The sequence below is a fragment of the Budorcas taxicolor genome, chromosome 16, assembly GCF_023091745.1.
Source record: "Budorcas taxicolor isolate Tak-1 chromosome 16, Takin1.1, whole genome shotgun sequence".
NCBI lineage: Eukaryota > Metazoa > Chordata > Mammalia > Artiodactyla > Bovidae > Budorcas > Budorcas taxicolor.
This window is the reverse complement of record NC_068925.1, coordinates 18081989-18101070: the sequence shown is the minus strand read 5'-3', so window position 1 is coordinate 18101070 and position 19082 is coordinate 18081989. Positions and strand designations below refer to the sequence as shown.

General features: G+C 38.0%; 1 pseudogene; it reads left to right on the top strand.

Annotated features, from left to right (window-relative positions):
* The first annotated feature begins 1172 nt into the window (after positions 1–1172).
* LOC128061761 (poly(A) polymerase type 3-like) overlaps positions 1173–19082 on the top strand; it is a 164580-nt pseudogene continuing 146670 nt past the window's right edge.

Below are 19082 nucleotides of genomic sequence, written 5' to 3'. Positions count from 1 at the left end.
TCCATCCCTGTGTTGGGAAGATCCCCTGGAGGAGGAAAATGGCAATCCACTCCAGTATTCTTATCTGAAAAATTCCATTGACAGAGGAATGTAGCCAGCTACAGTCCATGGGGTCACAAAAGAGTCAAACACGACTTAGCAACCAAACAATAACAACTTATTTATCTGCCATACTGAGCACGCAGGCAGCATCAACTAATGCAGTCTTTCGCATCACACTAATTAAGATGAATACTCTTTACTGTCAGTTCTCCCTTCTGCCTTCACTGCATTGTTTTTAACAGCAAGCATCACCACCTGACACAGCATTTTTGGTTTATGTATTTTTGTCTGTCTCCCCTCCTTTTCACACTCATCTTAATAAATGCCAGGTTTCATCCTCGTGCATTACTGCATGCCTGGGGCTAAGAACAAGGGCTGACACAAACAGCACTCAAAGATATTTGCTGAAATGTGAAATGCATCTACCAGTTGCGATGTGCTTTTTGTGTTTTTCTGAGGCTCCCATTTGAAACAGACCCAGTTTGGATCCCAAAGAGAAATGCAATTCTTCTAACCTGGCCATGAGCACAGAAGGGCACAGGAAACTCACCTGCCTGCGTTCGGGTTCCAGGAAACACACCTTCCCTAGGTGAGCAGGGAAAAAAGAGAATCACGGTCACTCTGGTTGTCTGACTAGCGTTTCCCCAGCCGAGCTTGCCCTGTCCAATCATCCTCCATGGCAGCCATCTGCGCAGAACAAGGGCAGGACTAAGTGTGGTCCAGGGTGGGCATCCCAGAGACTCAAGGCCAGGGAACGTCGTCCAGACCACCAGATCCCATGCAAATAGAATCAGAGGTTGGTTCAGCAGAGACTGCGATCTGAGTTGGGATCGGAATCCACTTTCAAGAACAATCTACTTTGCAGGGGTCACAGGGCTCACCCGTGGACATCTCCATCCGGAATGCTGTGGCCCCGAGGAGAACACAGGATGGCGGAAAAGGTCCCCTCAGCCTCCACCAGGCACCCGCGCCAGGAACTAGCCGGCATCATGACCAACTTCCTCGGGGAAACACCACACTCCACCAAACTGAGCACCACACTGTGTGGAAACCGAGAGCTGCCTATCCACATGGGTGCATAAGGACGTGACGCGCCGGCAAGCTGCGCCTTGGGTCGTCTGAGGACGCACATGATCTCAGCCTCGCGTGTTCCCACCCCTATGAAGATGAAGCTTCTGGGAAGTCCCTGCGGGCCTGGCGAGCTGCTTGTGAAAGAGCCACCAACTCCTTGGGGGGTTGGAGGCTGCCCTTCTTCGAGGAGTTGAGCACCCTGGCCCCCATAACTTGCTGGCTCCAGGCCATCAGGGGTTTCATCTTCTCGTCCATCTAAGGTCGGTGATCCAGAACAGTGAGGGTGGTGGGACACTGTGGACGCCTGGGCTCAGAGTGGAGGGGAGGACGAAGAAAACCCACCAGGGTCACAGCCCCCAGTGTCCTTTCAATATTTAGATTTCACTAAAATGACACTTGCAGATTTCTTTTCCACCCTGAAGTCCCCAAGGCCTATGCTTGTAGGGTAAGGGAATTAGAGAAAGCGAGGTTCGGAGAAAGAAGGAGTCTGGCGCTATACAAGAACAGATCATCTTTAATAAGGCGAGAAGGGGCAGCAGTCAGAATAATGAGCTGCTGCACTAACCCTAAGAAAAGATATATAGGCATATATGTGGAAATCTGTCTTAAGGGGGCCTGTTCTTCTCCAAGGTTGTTCGGATTAGTTATCTTTTAAACGCTGGGGCAAGGAGTTCAGGAGATCAGCCTGAGGCTGGGACGGGCTGGGAGCTGGGCATAAACTACCTTAATGTCCAGTTTTTCTTCCCTGAGAGAGTTCTTTGTTTGTATAGAATGGTGGGGAGGACCCTGAGGGGAGTTTTAACTCCAGGCTATTTTGAGCCATGTAACTTTCCTTCAGTGCTCATCCTTCTCCACTTTCTCCACTCATTAGGAAACTTTTTGTCTTGATTTTTTTTTTTTTTTTAAATTGTGAGAAGTATAACATAAAATGTACCATTTCAAATATTTTAAAAAATTGTTGCATAACTACTGTTAACACATCATTAAAAAATTAAGTTGAAGTTACAAAAGTGAGAAAAACTAATGATAAAAGACTTTAAATGATCTTCAACAATTGAAAACCATTGTAAATGGGTTTACACTTTGGTTACTATTCAAACGTTTCTATGTGCTATTTAAAGGAAAGAATATATTTATAAATCAAAGAAACACAAAATGTGCTATTCAGAATTATTTTCTGTGCAAGTTAACTAAGAGTTTGCAGATAAATTTACAAAAACTCAATTTAACCAGCTTAAAGTATAGTGGTAATTGATTGGCTTACACAAACAGAAAACCGAAAGTTAAATCAGATGAGAAATTACCTGGCTGAAGATTTTAGAAAAGTAATAATTTATTTTCAGTTTTCCCCTATGCCTTTCAAAATGTTTTCTTCAGCAGTTGGCTGCTATAGGCTCCTGTGGCCTAAAACTTTCTTCCTCAAGTCCAGTGGGGAGAGAATATTTCAATTCTAAAACCACAGAGAGGAGAGTGAAGAACTTGACCTCCCAGATTCCCACTAAACATTTTCAAAATTAGCCATGGCTGAATTGGGTTGTATCGCAGTCCCTGAGGCCACGTGTTTAATTGAAACCTTGGCATTGAATCTGAGATTGGAATGAATGTCACTGAAATAGCTTTGTTTCAACAAGAGAGGAGAGATTCCCCAAGAGATATCCCCAAGTTACTGTTCGACTGGCAGATTTGGAACGAATGTTGGGCAGCAAAATCATGTGTCAGCTACACAGGTTTAGTCTCTTTGGGGTACTTTGGCTTATATGTCCTTACTCATTGTGAATCTTAAAGTAAAAGTGTAGCCACTAATAGTTTTGAGGGGATAGAAGAGAAAAGTTCACTAAGGAATTCTGAAGCATTCTTAATTTTACTGGATTTCTTTTTCCCGTCTAGAATATAGTAAAAGAGAGATAGGAATTCTTGAGAAGTTCCCAGAAAGCAGCAGCATAAAAGTACTCACTCCTTAGAGAATAAGACTTGTGAGAAAGAATTAGAAGAAATTTAATCTCTATAAGAGATACAGCCAATTTAGTCATTTTAAGTGTTGGAAGCATTAGCTCAACTAGCCTTGTTTATCCTATTCTTCCATCTCAAATTCCTGCTCACATGCTACTTGATACCTCCATGCTGGGTTCTAACATAGTACACATATCAGGTAATAATAATTGCAATAATAAATGTTCAGTATTTGAGCACTCATGTGTTATTTATTCATTTTGCTAGAAACTTTATGTCAATTACATTTTCTCATTGGAACAACTTTAGTTCATCTTACATAAAAAAATGAAATTAATGAGTTTTTAATACTTGTACAAAATTCTGAAAGCTATTGAATTGATAGCAGCAGAATTTCATATCAGATCTTTCAGGCTGCAATAAGTATGCTCTCTCTTATAATTACTGGAGGCTGCTATTTGCCTAGAGTGCTTATCACAGTTCCTGGATTTCCTGTTATTTATTCGCAACTATCTTAGTCCACTGGTTTTTCATTGACAGTTTAATATGTGTGTATGGAGAACAGTTACAACATGCAGGATCCTGGGTATCTAAGATGGATAAGATAAGGCTACTGCCCTTAGGAAAGACACAATTTGTTGTGAAACACAAGAAAGTAAACAGGTACATAAATATTATGTGACTGATAAATTATATTAATTGTAGATTGTGTAATTGTACTCATTATCCCACTGAGAACAACTAGAAAAGCTGAAAAAATATTAAAGTTGTTCTTAAAGACATCAGAGTGCTAAATAGGCAACAGAAGAAAAGTAAAGGATCTCTGAGGTAAAATAACATTATTTGAATTTCAAGTTATTTCTACTCATTTTCATATATAAAATGTGGCACTCAATAGTTAGGAATACAGTGGAAAGCAGAAGCTGTTATTAAAAATAACAATAAAATGCAACTGCATAAGATCCAGATAAACAAGAAAACAGACACAGATGAATATTTTAAAATATGTGAATGAAATCAGATGTTATAACTAGAACTCAGCCTGAAGCTTGTAAACAATAATTTGAGATGAAAGAATCAGGATGAACAGGGCTAACAGCTAATATTACTATATATAATAAAGTGAAAGATTAACACTGAACAGTTCAAAAAGAAATATGTCTTAAAGTACAGCTCAGCTTAAGCACTAAGTTATGAATTTGGCAGTAGAAAACTTTAAACAGCTGAGGAAGGATTTAGATACCTGTGACAGGTCAGAAAACATAACTTGAGTGAAGGAAGGAAGTCTGGGAAGAAGGAGGAACTAAGTGTATAGTTACAGTAAAGTCCAACCTGAGCCAAAGAGAGCTCAGGGAAATAGGCTTTCATATTTATACAGCAGTTATTCATGAACCAAGAGCTGTCTGGGCAAGCAGTGGTAGATGAGGGATCTTACTATAGGTGTACATAGAGAAGTGCTGCTCTAAATACCTGGGAGCTGTGCTTTGCTGCAAGTTCTGGGTGCAGGTAATAGAAAACAAAGCCCACCAAAGCAAGGAGCAGAACATCAACATAGTGTAAGAGATCCAAAGGCAATTAACAGAAATACCAACAATGTTTGCTAAAAATCGATATCATCTTGAGGAACAGAAAATGATTAAATCATACAGATCATCCAAACAGAAAGAAGCAGTCCCCAGTTAGTCTGAATGAAACATTTGACCAGATGAGAGGAAGGGTTGAGAGGGGAGGGTAATTGGCAGTTAAAGGGAATGCTTACAGTTTGATAAATCATGGGCAGGAATTTTAGATAGAGTTCCTCTTTATTTTCTTTCCATATACTTTATGCCTATAGTTCTTGAGACATTGAGTAATTTATATATATTCCTTAGATAATGAGATATTATCAATCAGTTATATACAAAATATAGATCAGTACACAGAATCAACTAACCAAAAACAAATATGTTGATATCTTTAATGGCAGAAAGTAGTTTTGTGCATAGGTGGGTCATAACATTATAAGACAACTTCAGTTCAGTTCAGTTCAGTTCAGTCACTCAGTCATGTCCGACTCCTTTTGACACCATGAATCGCAGCACACCAGGCCTCCCTGTCCATCACCAACTACCGGAGTTCACTCAAACTCACGTCCATCGAGTTGGTGATGCCATCCAGCCATCTCATCCTCTGTCGTCCCCTTCTCCTCCTGCCTCCCAATCCCTCCCAGCATCAGAGTCTTTTCCAGTGAGTCAACTCTTCGCATGAGGTGGCCAAAGTACTGGAGCTTCAGCTTTAGCATCATTCCTTCCAAAGAACACCCAGGACTGATCTCCTTTAGAATGGACTGGTTGGATCTCCTTGCAGTCCAAGGGACTCTCAAGAGTCTTCTCCAACATCACAGTTCAAAAGCATCAATTCTCCGGTGCTCAGCTTTCTTCACAGTCCAACTCTCACATCCATACATGACCACTGGAAAAACCACAGCCTTGACTAGACGGACCTTTGTTGGCAAAGTGATATCTCTGCCTTTTAATATGCTATCTAGGTCGGTCATAACTTTCCTTCCAAGGAGCAAGCATCTTTTAGTTTCATGGCTGCAGTCACCATCTGCAGTGATTTTGGAGCCCCCAAAAATAAAGTCTGACACTGTTTCTACTGTTTCCCCATCTATTTGCCATGAAGTGATGGGACCAGATGCCATGATCTTCGTTTTCTGAATGTTGAACCTTAAGCCAACTTTTTCACTCTCCTCTTTCACTTTTATCAAGAGGTTTTTTCATTCCTCTTCACTTTCTGCCATAAGGGTGGTGCCATCTGCATATCTGAGGTTCTTGATGTTTCTCCCGGCAATCTTGATTCCAGCTTGCGCTTCTTCCAGCCCAGAGTTTCTCATGATGTACTGTGCATATAAGTTATATAAGTAGGGTGACAATATACAACCTTGACGTATGCCTTTTCCTATTTGGAACCAGTCTGTTTTTCCATGTCCTGTTCTAACTATTGCTTCCTGACCTGCATATAGGTTTCACAAGAGGCAGGTCAGGTGGGATGGTATTCCCATTTCTTTCAGAATTTTCCAGTTTATTGTGATCCACACAGTGAAAGTACTTTATAATAAATAAATAAATAGTAACTTTGCAAATATCAAATGGTATTATAAAAACGTACATAAGTAAAACAGTCTGATAAATAATAACTAAGAGAGGATGTTGAGTGGCAGCAGGGTTTGTGACCTTGCCCCCACAGACTTTTCTATAAGTGAGGCTTTTCTCTAAGTTCCTACTCCTTTTCTGAGCTTTGGCCTTTAAATTTTCAGGTGAATTTGTGAACTTCAGAATGTTTGCAGTAAGTTTCTTTCCTTGCTAAAGTAATCCAAGATATCTTAAAGCAATTTTGACCAAAGTAGAAACCAATCCCCCACCTCAAAAAAAAAAAAAATGCAATTCTTTATAAGAGAGAAAAATACTACTGTACCTGGCATTATATTATTCATCGTAAACAATTCCAAAGAAAAAGATAATCTGTTTATTTGTTGGTGGGTTGTGAGTTAAATTGTGCTTAGGAATAACAAAAACACAAGAAATATTTTTTGAGAAGAAAATATAACTGGTATATGGAACAGAATTCATTAGTAAAGAAAAACAAAGTAATAAAAGAGATAGTTTGGGAAAATTTAGATAGCCCAATACAGCCCAATAATAATAAGTGGTAATACTATGATTCAGTTCAGTTCAGTTCAGTGGTTCAGTCATGTTCGACTCTTTGTTACCCCATGAATTGCAGCACGCCAGGCCTCCCTGTCCATCACCAACTACTGGAGTTCATTCAAACTCACGTCCATCGAGTTGGTGATGCCATCCAGCCATCTCATCCTCTGTCGTCCCCTTCTCCTCCTGTCCCCCAATCCCTCCCAGCATCAAAGTCTTTTCCAATGAGTCAACTCTTCGCATGAGGTGGCCAAAGTACTGGAGCTTCAGCTTTAGCATCATTCCTTCCAAAGAACACCCAGGACTGATCTCCTTTAGAATGGACTGGTTGGATCTCCTTGCAGTCCAAGGTACTCTCAAGAGTCTTCTCCAACATCACAGTTCAAAAGCATCAATTCTCCGGTGCTCAGCTTTCTTCACAGTCCAACTCTCACAGCCATACATGACCACTGGAAAAACCATAGCCTTGACTAGACGGACCTTTGTTGGCAAAGTAATGTCTCTGCTTTTGAATATGCTATCTAGGTTGGTCATAACTTTTCTTCCAAGGAATAAGCGTCTTTTAATTTCATGGCTGCGTCACCATCTGCAGTGATTTTGGAGCCCCCCAAAATAAAGTCTGACACTGTTTCTACTGTTTCCCTATCTATTTACCATGAAGTGATGGGACCAGATGCCATGATCTTCGTTTTCTGAATGTTGAGCTTGAATCCAACTTTTTCACTCTCTTCTTTCACTTTCATCAAGAGGATTTTTAGTTCCTCTTCACTTTCTGCTATAAGGGTGCTGTCATCTGCATATCTGAGGTTCTTGATGTTTCTCCTGGCAATCTTAATTCCAGCTTGTGCTTCTTCCAGCCCAGCGTTTCTCATGATGTACTATGCATATAAGTTAAATAAGCAGGGTGACAATATACATCCTTGATGTACTCCTTTTCCTATTTGGAACCAGTCTGTTTTTCCATGTCCAGTTCTAATTGTTGCTTCCTGACCTGCATACAGGTTTCACAAGAGGAAGGTCAGGTGGTCTGGTATTCCCATCTCTTTCAGAATTTTCCACAGTTTATTGTGATCCACATTATGTCAAAGGCTTTGGCATAGTCAATAAAGCAGAAATAGATGTTTTTCTGGAACTCTCTTGCTTTTTCAATTAACTACATACAAAAGAAGTTAACAGGAGTGCAATAAAGTACTTTGCCCAAGTTTTTCAAGTGATGCAAAAGTGTGACCTCAGCAAAAGTGGTGGAATAAGAAGTTTCAGAAATTCTTTTCTCCACCAAAAAAAGAAAGAAAAAAAAAAAGAGAGAGAGAGAGCCAACTTTTCCAAAATTCTGAATACTAACCACCATGGGCAGCAGCCCTGAAGAGTATTTATTAAAAACAAAAATTGTGGACTCTCAATGAGAACAGTGAGCTTTATGGCATTTAAATTTGCCCCATTTCCAATTCTCCCTCCTCAATTCGGTAGTATTCTTGAAAACCAGAAACCTGAAAGCAGGATGAAAACCAGCAGCCTGGCAGCCCCTAGGGTGGGGTGTAGGGGAGCAAAGTAGGAATAGAGTTTCTTCAGGACCCTGTTCCCTGAAAGACTGCTTGCAAAGCTTCCTTTTACTTGACAGATGGAGCTCACCACGTGCTCCTTTTTGAGGAATCGTTCATCAAAACAAACAGAAATGTTGAACTGCTGCTTTAAGTGGTAGATAACAGTTGAGGCAAACTATAGGCTAACTAAAAAGCTTAAAAGGAAAAATTTGCAGAGTGAGACATCCAAAGAGGACTTTGATAAGCTACAGCATATTCTGGAGATTTGGCCAAAAGTATGGGCTAGGCTGTGTACATGCCCAAACTGGATATACTCATAAAACACTTGAAGAAACACTGAGCTCTCACCTTGGCTAACCTGAGGCTCCACGCCGGCAGGAAGTGAAGGCTAAGTTGGAGTAGTAAACTGTTTTGGGTGGTCGCTGAAGGTGAATTTTAATACAGAGACAGAGACCCTTGGTAATAAACAGGAGACTTGCAGATTTCAGGCATCTTACAAAATCTTTGTTCAGTCTCTGACAGACCATTAAGCTAATTGAACACACCTTGGCCACATAAGCGTAGAATACAGACTTGATGTGTTTACTTCAGAAAAATTACTGAATAAACAAACAACAACAAACAGAAACCAAAACAAATCCTGGAGACGTGGGAGAAACGCCATATTGTGACCTTTAAAACATCTAGTTTTTAACCAAAATTTGCGAGACTTGCAAAGATAAGAAATGATGATCTCAAGACAGAAAGAAAAATATAAACAGTCCAAAAAAATAAAACAGTCCATAGGAATCATCTTAAGAAGCCCAGATCTGGGCTTAATGAGACAAAGATTTTAAAGTGGTTATTTTAAGTTATGTTCGTAGGAAAAAAATATCTGAAAACTAAAGAAACATATAAGAACAGTTTATCACCAAATACAGAATTTTATCTGAGATGTAGAAACTATAGTTTTAAGAAATTAAAATAATTCATTAAAGATGTTTAGCAAAATCAGCAAAATTTAAGATATATCAGTTAAAATTATCCAGGCTAAGAAACAGCAAAAAAAAAGAATGAAGATGAACACAACCTACGAGATACCAGGACACCATCAAGCATGTCCACATAGGTAAAATAAGAGTCCCAGAAAGAGAGGAGATTAAAAAAAAGATGTAGAAAACATATTGGAAAAATAAATTGTAGCCAAAGCCATCCCAAATTTGATGAAAAACTAATCTGTATATCCAAAAACCTCAATAAACTCCAAATAAAATAGATTCAAAGAAATTCACATCTAGAAACCTCTTAATAAGATTATCAAAGGCAAAATTTGCAGGATAAAAAATAGATAGCCAATGGGAATTTGCTTTATGGCTCAGGAAACTCAAACAGGGGCTCTGTATCAACCTAGAGGGATGGGATAGGGAGGAAGATGGGAGGGAGCTTCAAAAGGGAGGGGATATATGCATACCTATGGCTGATTGATGTTGAGGTTTGACAGAAAACAGCAAAATTCTGTAAAGCAATTATACTGCAATAAAAAATAATATAAAAATTTCAGGACCATACAAAGAGCAAGAGAGAAGTGATATCACATGTAAGAGATTTTCAGTAAGATTGACAGCTATTTTAAGAAACCAGGGGAGCCAGAAAGAACTGGGTTGACATATTTGAAGTCCTTGAATAATGTCAGTCAAGAGTTCTGCATCCAACAAAACATTCTTCCAAAAATAAAGGAAAGCTTAAGACTTTCTCAGATTATCAAAAATTGAGAGGATGTGTCACTAGCAGACATGATGAACTAGAAATAAAAGGAGTCCTTTATGTTGAAATGAAATGACACTGGATAACAACTTAAATCAATAGGCCAGAGCATTTCATCACACCAAGGGCCCTTTGAAAAGGCTATACCAATGGTTCATGGATCTCCTCAGCTCCTCAGCCATTACAGATGAAGGGGGTAACAGAAATGTGATTATCCAAGAAATATCTCTGAAGGAGACCATTTTCTAAGAGGTGAAACCACATTTTATACACAAAAGACAGACAAGGATCTTGAAAATTTTATACCAGCAGGAAAGCTGCCAGCGTGAAAAGCAAGGTCTAAGGTACAAATTATGAAATGAAAGAGGACAGTTGTACTACAGGTAAAAAAACAACTTGATAAAAATCTACTTGGCTTCTGGAGATATGTAAATATATGCTGTCTGTCAAGAAACATAAATGGTGGCTTAGAGAGTGGGGCCACAAGTCTAAAGGGCTGAGATACAAACCACAGCAGGTTATTCTGTTATTTCTAAGAAATTATGGAATTTGGTTGGAAAATTGTGACTGGTGACTGAATGTTTTCTGTCATTGTCTCTTTTTTTGAGTACAAATGTTTATAGCTGTTATACTATGCCTGTCCCACCATAGTACTTTGAGAATAAATAACTTATTTTCTAGTTTTATAAGTAGATGGATAGAGAGGACTTCTACTTTTGAATGGATTACACTGGATCCTCACCTGTTGATAGTTAGATGATTTAGATGGAAAGATTAGAAATTTCTGATCTAGTGAAACTTAGATGTATTTTCCATTTGTGTTGATAGTGGAATATGATGATATTTTTGTTGACTCTGTGATGGAGGAATCATATTTTCTGTGTGGGTTGAATGTGAATTTTTGAAGATAGCAGTACAGACTGTAGTAGTTGAATAATGCCCCCTAAAAGTCATATGAAAATGCACAGGACCCAGGATAACCTAAACAACTTAAAAAATAATAACAAAGTTGGATGATTCACTATCAAAATTTCAAAAATAACTATGTAGAATTTTGTACCTCATCATTTATAATCTCAACTAATTTACATTGTATTAAATTAGTTGCATTATGATTTTGAATGCAATCTCTCTTATTCTTCAGTTGCTAAGTCGTGTTCAATTCTTTGCAGCCCCATGGACTGCAGCACACTTGGATCCCTTGTCCGTCATTAACTCTTGAAGTTTTCTCAAATTCATGTCCATTGAGTTGGTGATACTATCTAACCATCTCATCCTCTGCTGTCCCTTTTCCCTTTTACCTTCAATTACCAGCATCAGGGTCTTTTTCAGTGAGTCGGCTCGTCACATCAGGTGGCCAAAGTGTAGGAGCTTCAGCTTCAGCATCAGTCCTTCCAATGGATATTCAGGGTAGATTTCCCTTAGGATTGACTGGTTTGCTCTCCTTGCAGTCCAAGGGACTCTCATCAGTCTTCTCCAGCACCACATTTTGAGCACATCAATTCTTTGGTGCTCAGCCTTCTTTATAGTTCCAACTCTCACACCCATGCATGACTACTGGAAAAACCATAGCTTTGACTATATGGATGCTTGTTGGAAAAGTGATTATCTCTGCTTTTTTGTTGGCAAAGTGATATCACTGTCTACGTTTGTCATAACTTTCCTTCCAAAGAATAATTGCCTCTTAAGTTCATGGCTTCAGTAACCGTCCTCAGTGATGTTTAGAGCCCAAGCAAATAAAATTGGTCACGGCTTCCACTTTTTCCCCTTCTATTAGCTGTAAAGTGAGGGGACCATATGCTTTGATCTTAGTTTTGTGAATGTTGAGTTTTAAACCAGCCTTTTCATTCTTCTCTTTCACACTCATCAAGAGGCTCTTTACTTCCTCTTCACTTTCTGCCATTAGAGTGGGTATCATCTGAAAAATTCTTAGAAGAAATGGGAATAGCAGACTAAATACCTGTCTCCTGAGAAACCTGAAGGTGAAGGTGAAGTCGCTCAGTCGTGTCCGACTCTTTGTAACCCCATGGACTGTAACCTACTAGACTTCTCCGTCCATGGGATTCTCCAGGCAAGAATACTGGAGTGGATTGCCATTTCTTCCTCCAGGGGATCTACTGAACCCAGGGATTGAACCCAGATCTCCCGCATTGGAGTCAGACACTTTAACCTCTGAGCCACCAGGGAAGCCCTTATGCAGGTCAATAAGCAACAATTAGAACTGGACATGGAACAAGTGGGTCAAAATTAGGAAAGGAGTATGACAAGGCTTTATATTGTTACCCTGATTATTTAACTTCTGTGCATAGTACATCATTCAAAATACTGGGCTGGATGAATCACAAGCTGGAGTTAAGACTGCTGGGAAAAATATCAATAATCTCTCTAAACATCTTAATGAAACCAGTTATGCCCTTAGGAATTTAACTAACAAAAGAAAATAGAGAATATAATGCTAAAATGCATGCATTCATAAGCAAATGAATAAAATGAGTACATTAGTAATAGAAACAATACTGGTACAACTATCACTTGTTACTGTTACTAGATATTGAGATTTCAGTTGAATTTGAACTGACTTGTATGTTTATTATATCAGAAATCTATACTTCCTCCACATCAGTGGTAAAACCTAGAGACTCAGATCTCCATCCATCTGAAGAAAAGTTATGACCAACCTAGACAGCATATTAAAAGGCAGAGACATTACTTTGCCAACAAAGGTCTGTCTAGTCAGAGCTTTGATTTTTCCAGTAGTCATGTATGAATGTGAGTGTTGAACTATAAAGAAAGCTGAGTGCTGAAGAATTGATGCTTTTGAACTGTGGTGTTGGAGAAGACTCTTCATAGTCCCTTGGACAGCAAGTAGGTCCAACCAGTCCATCCTAAAGGAAATCAACCCAGAATATTCATTGAAAGGACTGATGCTGAAGCTGAATCTCCAATACTTTGACCACTTGAGGCAAAGAACTGACTCATTGGAAAAGACCCTGATGCTGGAAAAGATTGAAGGCAGGAGGAGAAGGGGACAACAGAGGATGAGATGGTTGGATGGCATCACCAACTCAATGGACATGAGTTTGAGCAAGCTCCAGGAGTTGGTGATGGACAGGGAAGCCTGGAGTGCTGCAGTCCATGGGGTTGCAAAGAGTCAGACAGGACTGAGTGACTGAACTGAACTGAAATGATCCTTCTTTTTAATCTGACCATTTTCCATAACTGCCATCTGAAAAGAGAATTGTTCTTATATTAAAGGTAGTTGAAGAAATCTTAAGAACCAGAAAAACACATACAGTATATCATACCAGAATATTTTCCTAATTTGCAAAGTGAAGTATATTGGTTGATTTAGTCACTAAGCCATGTCTCCACTAAGTACTGACTCTTGTGACCCCATGGACTGTAGCCCACCATGTTCCTCTGTCCATGGGATTTCTGAAGCGATAATGCTGGAGCCGGTTGCCATATCCTTCTCCAGGGGATCTTTCCAACCCAGTGATGAAACCCAGGTCTCCTTCATTGGGAGGCAGATTCTTTACTACTAAGCCACCTGGGAAGACCCCTCACCCAAAGTACATTGTGTATATTTTTATATGTTTTTATAACAGTATTTTTCTTCCTATTGTTTGCCATGAGTTTCAACATGAATAAAGGAAATTCAACTCTTTTAGTTGTTCTTAAAGGTTTGTATGAAAGTGAAAGTATTAGTCCCTCAGTCATCTCCAACTATTTGTGACCCCATAGACTATAGCCCACCAGGTTCCTCCGTCTGTGGTATTCTCCAGGCAAGAATACTGGACTGGGTTTCCATGCCCTGGGGAAAGGTTTGTATAGGTAACTGAATTTAAACAATTTAGATTTGTTAGCTGAAGGTTAGAAATCCTTTGATATGTTTTATGAGTCACTTTTCTATTGTTTATTTTCCAGTCAGTTTTATTCTCTCTTATGTTTGACAGGAGCTTTGACATTTAAAAATTACTTTATTACACTAACTCTGTCTCTTTCTTGAAAAAGCAAATGGCAACCCACTCCAGTACCCTTACCTGGAAAATCCCATGGATGGAGGGGCCTGGTAGGCTACAGTCCATGGGGTCGAAGAGTTGGACAGGACTGAGCGACTTCACTTTCACTTTTCACTTTCATGCATTGGAGCAGGAATGGCAACCCATTCCAGTAATCTTGCCTGGAGAATCCCAAGGACAGAGGAGCCTGGTGGGCTGCTGTCTATGGGATCTCACAGAGTCAGGCATAACTGAAGCGACTTAGCAGCAGCAGCAGCTGTTTTTTTCTAAACTCTGAGAATCAACTTACAGAATATAAGTATAATTTATATTCTTGATTTAAAGGATGTTTAAATTAAATCAGATACAGCAAAATATTTCTTATAAAAGTTTTCTAGAAATATTATGTTTACAAAAAATTCACAAAAGTAAACATTTATTTTGCATGCATGCATGCTTAGTTGCTTCAGTTGTATCCTACTGTCTGCAACCCCATGGACTAAGACCTGCCAGGCTCCTCTGTCCATGAGATTCTCCAGGAAAGAATACATGAGTGGATTGCCATTTAAAAAAAAAAAAAAAAAAAAAAAACATTTCTTTTAAATACAACTAAATTGTTTGATTTTTCCTAAATCAGTGTAAATATTTGAATACCTTATGAGACAAGGTCTACTTCATTTTTCTAATGTTTTTCTAAGATTTTTAACGTAGATATTTTACTGCCTTTCACTTCTAGAAAATTGCAAATATCGTATTAAATTATATGAAAAGTCTGGAATTTTTGAGTATTTCAATGAATTTTAGATTAATTTTGGAAACAAATGGGTGTATCCAATACCAATGTAGATGTAGATTTCTGTTTTGCCAAGTTTTATTTATGTTGTTCAGCTAAGTTTTATAATTTCTGCCATTTGTTATTAATTTTATTGCTATGCATTTGATAAAGTACCTTCCTATTGTGAATGGGATTTTTTTCTTTTGCATTTTCAATTGTTTTACATTTCGGTTGTTTCGAGTGTCAGTTTGAAGGATGTGCATATTATCTGCTCCTAGAAATCTTGGAATAAATTGCCTGAAACTGTTCCTGAAATACTCTAAAGGATAATTTTTTTCTGTCTCTCTGCTAGAGTGGTCTCCTTGGATTTTTGCATGCTTTTAATCAAGTTTGATATATTTAATTTTTCATCCCTTGGTTTTCTAGAAAATCATAGGGAGTCATCTGTCTTTTGGTTAGAATTTATATATTTTATTTATAACATATTTTTCTTTTCTTAGAGAAATTTAGATAATATAAATTTCTCTTTCTGGAACTGGTATGCAAGAAAACAGACATTTTTCAAGTGAGAATTAGACTTCTTAAAATGTATATATTTTTCAGTTTAGGATCCCTTTCTAGTCTTCACTGGAAATGACAGAATTCTTTCCTTGTGACCTGAGACTTCATCTTTTGGCACTCATGAAGAGTTGATCACTATGTTACCTGGCAGCGTCTGGCTGCTAAACCAGCTGACACCCTCTGGGACTTGACTAATGCCATATCCAGTGGCCTGGCAATCAGATTTTGCCTTTTCCTGCTGTCACTGTTGACAGTTAAGTTCCTTCCTGAGTTTACCAAGTGAGGAAATGACACCTAATAATATGGTGAGAATAATCTCAATGTATTATTACTTGTCAGTTGCCTTTGTTGCTAAACTGTAGATAAAGACTTCTTCTGACTGCAGGTTTCTGAGCTCTCTGACCTCAGCAAGAACAAAGAAATCCAGAATGTTCCAGACTGTGACTCAGAATAAGAGTATATGGACAGGGAGGCCTGGCGTGCTGCGATTCATAGGGTCGCAAAGAGTCGGACACGACTGAGCGACTGAACTGAACTGAACTGAGCCATCTTTCAGAGGGGACCAGCTGGACTCCTAAATGGAAATGTTTGTAGGGTTGTCTATACTTAGTATGCCCTGGTGGGAGACATAGCAACCCACTCCAGTATTCTTGCTTGGAGAAACACCATGGACAGAGGAGCCTGGTGGGCTACAGTCCATGGGGTCGCAAAGAGTTGGACATGACTGAGCAACTAAGCACATACTTAGTATGTGCTCTTATTTGTGGCCCAAGTACATAACAAAGACTTGAGTCACAAATAAGAATGAAATCCCTCTTGAACTCCATGGATTCCATAAAGTAGGAGTACTTGTAAAGAATTGTAAGCAATTCTCCATTCTGGAAACTTGTCCTAAGCAAAGATCTGTTGCTCTGGAATACCACAAGGGAGACATCCTACAATCTGCTTTTTATTCTGTCTGCACATTATACTACAATAAAAACTAATTAAGAAAATAAAACAATTATTATTTAAAATTAATAGCACTATCATTTAAATTAGAATGTTATAACAATTCTTGCAATATAGACCACTTTGTTTTCCCTGATTAAATAAAAGTGGGAAAATTTGTCTGAGTGATTGGTTCATTAACTACCGACATAATTGGTTTTTCAAAAACTTGGTTGTCCTAGATTTTTATAGATACTTCTCAGGTTCTGATATACTACTATACCTCTCTATGCTTCTGTACCTATAAAGGCAGCCAAAGATATTTTTATTTTTGAGAACAAAATTTTATCTAATCAAACTAGATAAATTATAAAAAAATTCTCTAGCCCAGGTATAAAGGCATCTAGTTTGATATTTTTTCCTCCTTTTTTCTAGGAAAGATGTTTGTGACTACTCTGGTCCTATTTCAAAAGAGTAAGCAGAAACCTCAATTTTTTTTTTAATTTTTGTATCATAATTCCATTTCCTTTGCTTAGCATATATTTACTCCTTTGTATACTGCCTGTTGACTTTGAGTGTTCAATTAGTGTTGTAATCATTTCACTCATATTTTCTGCACTCAGTTTCATTCAGATTTCTCTAGAAATGTAATTTTTCTCTAATTTATTCATATTTTATTGTATACTTTTCATTTCTCTATTTTCCTTGTTGTTTATCTATTTGTAATTGATTTAAAAGAACCACCCATTGTTTTTCATTTCTGGATAGCTTCATTTTTTTGCCATTAATGCCCACTTTCATCTCTATCAGTTTCATATACTTTCTTTCATCTTGGTGTATTCATCATTTTCTCTCTTGTTAAATAAAATTAAATATTCAGATTATTTAATTTTAGGCTTTATTCATAAGTCCAGGAGTTTATCTATAAACTTACTGTTAGAAACGACATAAAATTTAAAGTAAAAAATTAATTGAGACATAATTAAGTAAATAGAGGTGAATATCATATTTTTTTTGCTTAAATTACATATCCAGAAGTTACGAGTCTATTTGGTACTTATTTTGCATGCATATATATATTTGTATAAATAAATTACATGCCTAAATTTGTACAGTTTCTGATATAATAATAGTTGATATTTTGTAATACTTACTGTATTTTTGTTAGTTTTTTAAAATTTTGTTATATTTGGGACTCCTATTTAATGTGGATCTATAAAGATCAGTCTCATTAATTTGCTTGTATACATACTAACTTGTGTCATACTGTGTATGTTTAGGTTGTTTCAGTTTCTTTGTCATTGCAAAAATGTTTCAGTAAATATTCTCAAACTTATTATAACTTTCTTGTCAAGTATGGTAGCAACTGGCGCATGTAGCCTTTTAAATTTAAATATGTTTCTTTTAAAAACTAAGAGTCCAGATGGTCAGCACAGTAGCTAAGTTTCAAGAGCTCAGTAAGAAGGTCTTGCTTGAGGCCTTGATATTGGACAAGAAAGACATAGAGCATTTCCACCAGCTGAAAGTTCTTTTGGTCAGTTCTTATAGTACATTCTAGCAGGTATCATTATTGGAAAGGTTTTGAGAACTAAAGTTTCATTTTTAAGTGTTTATACATTTTAAATTTGCATGCAGCCAAATAAAAATGATTGTAGAATTTGGCAGTCACACTAAAAATGCATGAAAGTATCTCATTTTCCGTAATTTTTTAAAATTTATTTTGTTATTATTATTTTACTTTACAATATTGTTTTGGCTTTGCCATATGTCAACATGAATCCGCCTCGGGTGTACATGTGTTCCCCATCCTGAACCCTCCTCTCACTTCCCTCCCCATACCATCCCTCTGGGTCATCCCAGTGCACGTTACCTTTTAAAAATAGATTTTTTCTTAAAATAGGAAAAGTAGTTTATTGTTACTGTAGTTTTTATTCATGTAATTATCAGTGAGTTCATGGCTCATATTTGTTAAAATTTGCATTTCTGATTCTTTAAATTGTTTTCTGTTTATACTAAGTATTCTATGGACTATCTTTTTATACACAGAGATTATCAGGCTTGCATTGACCTTCTTAATTCTAATCATATCTATGTACATGTTTCAGTATTTTTGTCTAGAACCAGCATTAAATTTGTTATGCTATCCCTCAGTTTCTCTGGCTTTGTGTTTGTTTTTTTTTTTTTTTTTTCCTTTGTGGTACCCATGTTTTTGCTTTTCTTCACATTATTCCCCTATTTGGGGAAGGTCTGTGTAACTCTTGTCTTAGTAGGTAAGGTGAGGGAATTGACCTTGAATTCCACTTCCTGCTAACTGGCACCGTTTCAAGATTCTGTTTTCAAATCTGTAAAAGAAGGGAAGGTTGATGTGCACAGTTCCCAGTCCAGTTCCTCATTTCTGGCAGTTCTTCATCTTCTGGCCCTGCTCTACTCTGATTAAGTGTTTCTCGAAGCATTGTTTCCAGGTTTTCTGGTGTCACACCGAACAACAGAGCCAGTGTTGTACACTGAGGAGTGCACTCATCAGCCAGCACTGTGGCCAGGTTCTGTTTTCTCTGTCCTTACAGCAGTTTACCCATGGGGGGTACCACTCTCTCCCTAATGCACTCCACCGTCACCTGTTTTTTCTTATATTCTTCATGTCAATATCAGTGATTTGAAATCTCCGACTCAGGGAATAGCTCCAAACCAGCATTTTAGAGAGGGTCTCTGCTTGTCACAGAGTCTGTGGCTCAGTTAGTTGATCAGTGGCAGTAGAATATGAAACATCTTCTCACTTCCA